Here is a 10,171-nt window from a genome sequence, read left to right as displayed (position 1 = left end):
GGTATAGGAGTAGATGGTGTAAGGGCATGAATGGATAGCAAGAGGCAGAATCTTTGGGGACCATGGTAACGGGTGCCCACCTTTGTGTTTCCACTTTCTTAGCAGCCTGGGGAATTTGATTCTCCCTCGTGAGCTGCAGTTCCTTCATCTGAAAGTGGGGACAACAACCCACATGGAAAACACTTTTGAAAGCACTTTGTGGACCTGTGCAGACACTCATCCCGCTTTAACCCCATTCTCCTTCAACGGCGCCATTTGGCTCCTTGAAGTAAAATGCTAGCTTCTCCCAGACCCTAAGGCATTCATTCTTTCACACATTTATCTACTGAAAAGCTACCGTGGGCCCAAAGCTGTTCCAGAGGCCAGGTGCTCGTGATCCGGCAGCGGACAAAATAAAGGCCCCATCCTCGTGGGGCTTCTTACGGAGGGAAACCAAAATGGAAAGGAAATGAAAAATGATCAGAATAGCATCTATGACTCCCAGGGTACCAACGATGTGACAGGCCTGTGTTTCGTGTATTCCTACAACGATCCTAGAACAAAACAACGGTTGGCCCCATTTTACAGATTTTATGAAGGTTTCGGAAAGAGAAAATGACTTGCCCAAGCTCATAACTTAAGTCAAGAGGATTCGGACCCACTGCTATCTGGCTCCGAGGACCTGGGGAAGAGAGTCAACTCCTAAAAGTCCTGAAGCACCTGTGAGTTTTTGGGAGGGGTTGGGGTGGATGCTGGACTGAAGGGGAGAGGGCTGGCTCACGAGTTCTAGCATCCTCCAAAGAAGCCCCTTGGCAAGAGCCCCCCTACCCACCCAGGTCCCAGCAGAGCCACTGACCCCACCCCCCCACCCCCAGCACACGGTCGGCGATGAGCCAGGTTTCATGAGCAATTCCATTCCACGCATGATAAGACTGTGCAGGAGATGCTTAATTAGATTCTTTCTAAACCTTGGGTTTCTTTGAAATGAAACAGCCAGAGGGCTATAGGGCGCGTTGTGCATGCGTCGGCTTCTCCCTTCCCAGAAACAGGGCCAATCTCCAAGGCTGGAATAAAAGCACTTGCCCCGCGAAGGCATCTGGGCTGGCTCCAGCGCGAGATCCCCCGGCCCTCACCGGCCCCCCAGCAGCCCCCCTGCTCTGCAGGGCCATCTGGCCGATGCGGGCGGGAAACCATCCTGGGGGGGGGGGGTGGGGAAGGGTAGGGGGGGCCATTTCCCGCTCGGGAGATGCCGGGTGTTGAAGTCAGAGCCCAGATGGCCCCTGACTACCGGGAAGGCCTGCCTCGGGCCTCATCCCCGTGCGGGGGTCCAGCCGGCCTCTGGGCCTCCCTGACTAGCCTCCCTTGGAGGGACCTCCACAAGCTTACCCTCTCAGAGCCTCAGTCCCCCGATCTGTGCAAGCTGGTGGTGACCCTGGCTAGACCCGGGTGCAGCTCGAATGTGCGTTTTCAGAGAGCAGAGACCTCACCTGTGTTACTTGAAGCTGTGGACTCCATTTGGACCCGCCCAGCGTGGGTTCCCGAACACGGGTCGTCGTGAGAGTTTTTGTTACTCACGTGCCTGTACCACCTGGGGAAGGGGTTGCCAGGTTGAGTGCAGGATGCCCAGTTAAATCTGAATTTCAGATAAACAACAGATCATCTCTTAATGTAAGTATAGCCCATAGCGCATGAAGTATTTGGGACATACTTATGCTAAAACGCTATTCATTGTTTAGCTGAAGTTCACGTTTCACTGAGTGTCCTGAATTTCCTTTCCTAAATCCCTACCTACCTAGGGAAGGTATCGGCCACTCGGAGACCCGGGGTGCGATTCAGGGTTTGGGGCTGGGCCTCGGAATCTGCATCTTGCCCCCATTTTCTGGACATCTCCTTGCACAGGGTCATTCATTCACACGAGGATGAAACAGGCCTTGCCCTCACCTCCTCTGTTAACACAGCGTGCCCCCTGCCCCCGCACCGCAGGGCTGGGGAGGGACACTTGAGGGGGGCAGCACCGATGAGGGGCAGCTCAGGGTCCTGGCTTAAAGCCCTGGAATGTAGATCGGGTGGTCCCGGCTTCAGATGCGGGCTCCTGGACTCACTGCGCGGCTCGGAGCGCGTCAGCCTGTCTGGCCTCCGGCGTTTGGTGGGGAGACGTCACGGGCCGTCGGAAGAACGGACATGACACACGGCAAGTGCCGAACACAGCGCCGAAGCATGACGACGATCGATGATGGGAACCCGGTGCGAGTAACGGTCCTTGCTGATTCGTACGGGGCACGCCCCTGCCCCTGCCTCGCTGGCTCGCAGACGCCTCGGCCCAGGCAGGCTTTTGCCGCAAGGGCCTCAACACCTGTACGTAGCGGCCGAGGGGCAGCTCTGTGCCGATCCCACCGAACGGGCGCAGATGCCGGGGCCCGGAGAGGAGCGGTGTGCTCGTTCATGGCCACACTGGCTGGCGTGGGCAAGTTCACCGTGGCACGCACTGCTCAGGCCCCCGTGGCCGTTAGGATCCGTCGGGCTGCACCCAAGTCCAGATGTAAGTGAGACAATGAACCTCCGTCACAGTGAGGACACAGGGGACCACGAGGTACACAATAAATCCAGGAACGCGGCAGTGAGAGTCAGAGATGGGTCCCGTGAACCAAATCGACTGGTCTGGCAGCTCTGGCCTGTGGCTGGTGGGGGGACGGAGAGACACCAGCCCGGGGGGCTTCTTCTTAAAAGAGAAAGAAGGCCTATGTGGCCGCCTGGAGGGTCACTGTTAGCCCTGGGTGTGGGATTTGTGAAGGGCCAGCTGGTCCCTGCCACCTGTGTGCATTGAAAGGCTTGAAATGTAGGCACCCCGGACGTGACGTGGCCGGGTGTGACCCGCGAACGTGGCGGGTGGGGGCCCAGAAAGCCCTCGTCCTCTCCATAGACCCATGGAAAGGGCAGGTAGGGATGCCAACATCAGTCTGCCCTGCGTTTGAGTCCTGGCTTCTACACAACCCAGCGCTGAGACCCTCTCTGATCCTCACTCTACTCCTGTGACGAGCACAGTTTTAAAACCCACCTCCCAGGGCTGTTGTGGGTTGGGGAATGAAAACGGAATCTGGTAGAGAACTTAGTCGGCTGCAAAGGGCTGGCTGAGCGAGGGGATGGTGTTGACATCATCCTCCGTCTGAGCTCCCCATGCCCCTCTGGTCCTTCCCAGTCCGTTCTCCATGATGTCCCAGGGAAGATTCAAAAACAATTCCTGGCCCCCTGTGACCAGCCTCGTAAGCTTCCTCTTGCCTCAGGGCCTTTGCACGTGCTCTTTCCTCTGCTTACAATGCTCTCTCTTCCCTGAGCCCACTGACTATGCCTGTCTCCTCTAATTTAATTGCCAGCGGCACCCCACACCTCTCCTTCATTGAACTCGGAGCTGTGGCTCGTCGTCCACCCTGGAGAAATTATATAATCCCCTTCTCCCTGGCCCGCAAGCTCTGAAAGGACAGGGGCCATGTTTCCTTTTGCTCATCGTGGTCTCCAGCACCCCTCACAACACATGGCCCACGATGAGCCCCTGGCTGGAAGGGGGCGGAAGAATGGAGGCCCAAGAATCCCGTGCTGAGTCCTACGTTTCACCTCTGCTCTCTGGGTCCCTTCCAGAGCCAACCAAGAGATTTTAAGCCTGAGGGAGGAAGCAAAAGAGGCCATTTGCTCATGGGTCTTGCTCGTTTGTGGCGAAATGTTCTCGGCGGCTTTTCTGAGCCTGGCTCGTGCCAAAATAGACACGCTCCCCGTCTCCTGCCTCTCCCTTCCCTGGCCGCAGCCGAGCCCTCTGCCCCGCGGACACGCTGGGGCCCAGCTCTGGTATCCCTTGGCCCCTGGCTCGGGATGTTCAGGCCCCACGGCAGTCAGCTTGTTCCTGCCCAACAAGAGTTGCCAGCTCGCCGGGACAGGCTGCCCGTGTGTGCTGGGCCCGTGGGGAGCCCTGGGGCAGGAATCTGCTCGGTGGCAGGGAGGGAAAGGGATTCCCGGTCCCGCCACCTGCCTCCTTGCCACATCCTGCTCTGGACTCCCGTCCCGGGGCCCAGAGGACACCAGCACGTCCCTGGGAGGCAGAAGGGAACAAGCCACAGGGAAAGAGCTCTCAGATTCCCCGCCCCCCGTCTCCTCCGCTTCCCCCTCCAGCCCCCATCCCATACTGGCTCAAACATGGGCTCCCACGATCAGGAGAAGGTTTGAAGGAAAGTCCGCAGCTTGATGGTCATGGCTTTGGCATGCTCATTTCCCGTGAAGTACAGAGGAGGGTGGGTGGGGCTGGAGGGCAGGAGGCGGGTGTGGAACATGGTGAGTGCCAGGCCTGAGTGCAGGCCCAAGCCCGGAATTTTGCTTCCGTCTCCCTTCATTCTGGTGCCTTCCGAGATTCCAAGTATCACGATAAAAACATTTGAGCCCACATCAGTTACAATCATCTCTCCCACCAGTGTTTGGGAGCTCCAGTGCCATAATAGGAACGTACATTTAAATTTTTTTAATGTTAATTTATTTTTGAGAGAGAGAGTGAGAGAGAGAGAGACAGAGCACAAGTTTGGGGAGGGGCAGAGAGAGAGAGAGGGAGACAGAATAGGAAGCAGGCTCCAGGCTCCGAGCTGTCAGCACGGAGCCCAACGCGGGGCTCGAACTCACAAACCATGGGATTGTGACCTGGACCGAAGTCAGACGCTTAACCGACTAAGCCACCCAGGTGCGACAACAGGAAGGTGCATTGAGCCAATACCGTCAAAGGAGAGTTGCTAAGTCTTGGGTCCTGCCTTCTGGCACGTTCTGTTGTGAGTCAAATGGTTCATCTGACTCCTCTGGAGCCCGATAGATTGTCCCTCAGGCATTTCCATCTGCTGGGTGGCATCTCTCTAACTCCTGTGCCCACTTCAACCTTTCAAAGTCACCTTTGACCGTCCAGATTCCTTCCCGACCACCAGCACAAGCTGTGGGCAGCAAAGTCAAGGATCCCGATCTGGCCAAGAATCACATTTGTCCCTTCAGATGGATAAGCAAACAGGGGGGGGCTTATACTTCAGTCTCCTGTAAATTTGGTTGCTGTGAGTCTATCCCAAAAGACCTGTAATATTGGGGGTACCTATGGGAGCTTAATATCTGTGCCTGAAAAGGCATGGTCCTCCTTTGGGGGCTTTTTTTTTTTTTTTTGAGAGAGAGAGAGAGAGAAAGAGAGCATGTGAGTGGGGGAGAGAGGCAGAGGGGGAGAGAGAGACAGAGACAGAGACAGAGACAATCTTAAGCAGGCTCTACACTCAGCCTAGAGCCTGGCACAGGGCTCAGTCCCACAACCCTGGGATCAGGATCTTGACCGAAACCAAGAGTCAGATACTTAACCAACTGAGCCCCCCGGGGACCCCTGGAGGCTCTTTTTTAGCTGGCCAAACTCCTATCCCTTCTGACTTTAGGGACCAAGCCCTAGGCTTTACTTTTAAAGTGAATCCCATACTTATGTTTGTAAATAACATTTGTACCACGCGGCAACTTTACTAAGCAATTTCGTACGTGATTTTGCAGTGTCCTCCTGGTACCCCGGAGGCATTTTGTGCGAAAGCGCATCTGACTTTAAACTCTCGCTACTACCTCGAACCGTTAATCCTGCTAAGATAGGGCCCCCGGGAAGCTGCCAGCGTTTGACTTTTTTGGTCCATGTAACAGGGCAGCTTCCTACGGTTCAAGCAACGATAGCGAAACTTTCCAGAGCTCTGACCGCAGAGACAGGATCCACCGATGGTATCACAGAGTGCAACTGTTACCATCATCCCCGTGAGTTCAGAGAGGTTAAGTGTCTCACTGGAGGTAACACAGCGGCAGCTGCACGAATCAGCACTGAGGTTGTGCCGCAGGCCATTGCCATCTGTCCGTGGCCCTCCCGCCCCCCCTGCCAGGCTGCCTTCATCTCTTGCCTGCTGTGTCTCACTGGCCTCCCAGCGGGTCTTGGGCCTTCCGGTTACTTGTCCCTTAGCCGGCTTCCAAGGTCCCATCTCCTTGCCTCACGCTCCCTACACTCGAGCCACGCCCAATCCAACCACACGAACCAAACTGGCACGCCAAGTCGTCCATTCAACAGACGCCAAGCCTGTGCACGCACAGGCGCTGGGATGTGACGGTGAGCAAGTCAGCAGGTCCCCTGCCGTCCCGGGGCTGACGTTTGAGTGCAAGAGGCAGAAATGAACCGGTAAAAACACCACCACGATACATCAACATTGGGGCATCGCCGAGAAGGTGAGGTGAGGGGATAGAGGGAAAAGACCCGCCAGTCAGGGAAGCCTCTCTGCCAAGATGACACTGGAGCAGAACATAAACACAGCTGGAAGAAGAGCATTCCAGGGGCTGGAGCAACAGGTGCAAAGGCCCTGGGGTGCACGGTGCATTCAAGGAACGGCCAGGGGTTAGGGCGGCCGGAGCAGGATGGGGGAGACGAAACGGAGGAGAACCTAAGTGACGCAGCGTGTGACCCACCCAAGACAGTCTTTGGGCACAGAGCAAACATTTGCCAACTGTTGGCCTTTAGAAGCGGGCATCGTCCCCACCGTCACAGGAGAGCTTTCCGGAGGGACGTCCCGGCCTGGGAGCAGCGAGGGTTCGGCCTGCCTCCCTGTCCCTCGGCCTGCTGGTTCCTCCACGCTCCTGCCTCAGGCCCTGCACTGCAGGGGTGAGGTGGCCATCTGGCACTTCCTGCCCTCGCTCTCCTCGCCCTGCTCCAGCTGGTGGAAGGCAGGCCACACCTGGCATTTGGGTCACACGTGTCGGCCCAGGGTGGCGGGGTCCCCGTCGGATGGCTCTGCAGGACCCGGCTTCCTGTCTGGGAGGCCCTGGCCGACAATGCCCCATTGTTCCCGGTCGTTGCAAGGAGCTTGCTCAGGACGCGGAGGCCCAGGCTGGAAGTGCCAGTTATTTTGGGGCCGGGTGAAGGCCTGGATGTGCTCGCTGTGAGCATTTTTCTCAGGAGAAAGGTCAGTGGGCCCGGCCTGGGGGGTAAGTCAGTCTTGTTGGCTCTGTTTCCCACGGCGTCCCCGGCTTCCTCTGTGAAGAGGGGAGGAGGGCCGGTCGTGCCGCCAGGCCGGGGCCCCCCCGCCCCCACCCCGGGGAGCCTTTTCCTCCCCCGGGGGCCGGCCTGGGGCCTTGCTCGGGGTCAGGGACTCCTGAGGTTAACCTGCTCCGGGAAAAGAAACACACGTTAGCATTTAATTTCAGGGGGTTCACGGGGCCCTGATGAAACAACCCTGGTGTATGTTTGTCGTATCCCCATGTGTCCTGCGTATGTACATAACGGGGGGGGTCACAGGACTGACTCCAGCATGGTCGCCGGCTGGGACAACTCGCTCGGACCCTGGCTGTCCCACGTGACCCAGGAGCAGGACTCGAACCTCTTCGAGCGGCAGGCTCCCGCCAAAGCATAGCGGTCATGCCCACCCTAGAGCTGTCGTGGGAACCTGAGTTCACTGAGGTAGAGTGCACCTGCCCCCCTGGGGGCCACGGGGCCTGAATCTGGCTCCTGGAGGTGGGGGGAGGGGGTGGCAGAGATTCTGCTTCTCTGTGTATAAAGCACAGATATGTACAGAGATACACCGTTTATCTGTGGTACGAAAACTTTAGGGGAGGGGAGTTGGGAAAAATCATCTAAAAATGCTCCTTCGGGGGATGGTAATGGAAAAAGCTTACAAAGTGCCGATGTGGGGGGGGTGTGTAGTATGTGCTCAGTAAACGTTAGCGCATTGCAATTCCTGTTACTGGCAGCAGGTGTCCTAGGAACCCTTAAGAGCTTGGGTGCTGGAGACTCACTGCTTGGGGTGGGATCCTGCCTCTGTCACGGGCCAGCTGTGTGGCCTTAGGCAAGTTGCTTGACTTTTCTGGGCCTCAGTTTTGGCTCCTCTCGTGTGGCTAACGTGTCGATTACGTGAGGTGATTGGTGTCGCGTAGGCGGTTCAGTGGGTGACGCGTTGTAAGCGCTTAAGGAATGTGAGCGGTTGTTAATATCTATTACTGAAATTGTTATTTTACGCACAGAGACTTGGGCCAATGGTTTTAAGCGGGGGGAAGCCGTAAGAGATGGTGTTTCAAGGTCAGCCCTCGAAGGATTTGTTTCTCCCAGGCGTCTGGTCTGGTTTCCGCCTCAGCCGCGGGGGCCTGGCCTCGGCACTCGGGGAGGAGGGGCAGTAACCCAGCAGCGCCCTCCGATTTGAAGTAAGGTGAGGCCTTTGCACACCAGCGCACATCCCTGATGACCGTAGGTACCCAGGAAACAGCTGTGTTTGAATGCTGGCCTCGGGGCAAGCTGTCCTTGGTACATGAACCCGCTCTCACATGTAGGAGCCAGGGTCACCGTCCCCAGCCTTCTGGCCACGGCACCCATCTGTCCCCCCTTCCCCTCTGCACTCTTGGGCCTGGCTAAGGCAGGGAGGGAGGGGTTTGTACTGTTCACACGCCACCCCAGGTAGAAGGTAAGCTCCTCACTCTCTTCATCTCGACCCTCAAAACTGGGTGAATACCCGCTGTCTTAGGACAGGAGGGTCTCCCTGGCACCCATGAGGTCCAGCCCGGCTGCCTTCCTCTCCTGCCTCTCCTCCAGCCCTCCTCCCTCAGTGGGCTCCAGCACACTGGCTGCCTGCCTGTCCTGCCTCAGGGCCTTTGCACATGTCATTCCACTGCATGGAACCCTCTTCCCATGTCTGCATTCTTCTCAGCCTCCAAGCCATAGCTCAGCTGTCCCTTCCCAGACCACCGGATCTGGAGTGGGCTCCCCGTGCTGCCCCCCACCCCCCGGTCCTGCTTGACTTTATTTTTTTATTACTTTAATCATGAGTAACAATTCCGGTGTGGTTTTTCGTTTTTTAATTTACGTGCCTATTTCACATTCTGCTCTCTGCATGGTGTGATGAGCTCCATAGAGGCAGAGGCTTTAGTCCCCCCGGCTCCTGGTCCAGGACTGGGCCCGGAGGTCCTCAGGACCCGCTTATTGTGGGCAAGAGGCCAGCCGAGGCCTTTTATAGCCCTGGTTATTTACCACAGTTGTCACCCCCATTTTACAGATGTGGCCACGGAGAGTGGGGACTCCTCGCGTGTGCCAGGGCTCAGGGAAGCTCCCAGAACCCCCACCTAGGACCCAGGGAAAGGCTGGGCTGGAAGGGAGGTCTCAGAGTGGCAAGAATGGGACCCAGGCCCCGGCTTTTCCGTTTCTCCTAAAGGAGCATTTCCCGAAAATCTCCCTGTTGTCTCTCCGTAAGTAAGCAGGGCTGCGAAGGGACCCGGAATTCGATTAGGCCGAAAGATCCGGACAAACAGGACAGGTGGCACTAATCAAAGCTGACGCTCAGACAAGGCCCGAGAGGGCCCCCGGGCTTTGTGAGCTCAGAGCACCTCTGTGGAGACTTCCTTCCTCCTGGGCCCCAGACAGATGGGCCCCTTGGAAGGATGGCCGCCGGCCAGCACCCTCCCCTGCCTGGGAGCCGTGGGGGGGACACGCATGGGCCAGAGAGGACACCTGCGGGTGCCCCCAGCTCAGAGGCCTTCGGGCAGGGGTACCGAGAAGGAAAGTGGGGTCACACTGGTGCTTCATGGCTGTCTCTGGCCAGCATGGGAAGGATGAGCTTGCCCTGGGCAGTGATTGAACATCTCCGGGCCTCAGTTTCCCCATCTCTAAAGGCCATGCTCTGGCCCAGCCTCGTCTCACCCCTGAGCCTGGCGGGGGCTGCTCTCCCAAAGCGTGGAAGACAGCCCGCATCTGGAGCCCCCACCGACCTTCCCGAAGCCTGGATCCTCCCTCAGATCCCACCCCGGAGGGCTGACTGGACGCCCCCTGGGCTCCTTCCCCCGTGTGAACACAGCCGCCATGCTGACCTTGGGCATGGCTCCCTCCAGCTTTCCAACAGCCCCATAAACCAGGCCCTGCCGCTGGCATTCCTCTCACAGACGTGGAAACGGAGGCCCAGCGAGGTTAGGAGACGCTCACGAGCTTTCCGGGTTCGGAAAGGCGGGGCGGGGATTCGGACCCACGTGGGACACCAGGGATTTTGCACTGTTCACCGTGCAAGTGAGACATCCTTGCTTGAGCCATCCAGGTGGCTGGAGAGGACCCTCCCTCCGTCCCCTGCTCACCCCTCCGTGCCCCACGCATGCTTCCAGGGGTCCTCCGCCCCTCCCTTCCCTCTCCTCTCTCTCTCTCTCT

At 57.8% G+C, this 10,171-nt stretch overlaps 1 long non-coding RNA gene across 1 annotated transcript; it reads right to left on the bottom strand.

Moving 5' to 3' along the window:
* Positions 1 to 556: 556 nt before the first annotated feature.
* LOC125936287 (uncharacterized) lies at positions 557 to 2,472 on the bottom strand. The gene is made up of 3 exons (XR_007461986.1): positions 1,921 to 2,472; positions 1,467 to 1,567; positions 557 to 661 (listed from the first exon to the last, which is right to left on the bottom strand). It is a non-coding gene; the product is annotated as an uncharacterized LOC125936287 (long non-coding RNA).
* Between the last annotated feature and the right edge of the window lie 7,699 nt (positions 2,473 to 10,171).

Source organism: Panthera uncia, assembly GCF_023721935.1.
Source record: "Panthera uncia isolate 11264 chromosome A3 unlocalized genomic scaffold, Puncia_PCG_1.0 HiC_scaffold_11, whole genome shotgun sequence".
In the NCBI taxonomy this organism is placed as follows: Eukaryota; Metazoa; Chordata; class Mammalia; order Carnivora; family Felidae; genus Panthera; species Panthera uncia.
The sequence above is the reverse complement of the archived record's forward strand: the minus strand, read 5'-3'. Positions and strand labels throughout refer to the sequence as shown.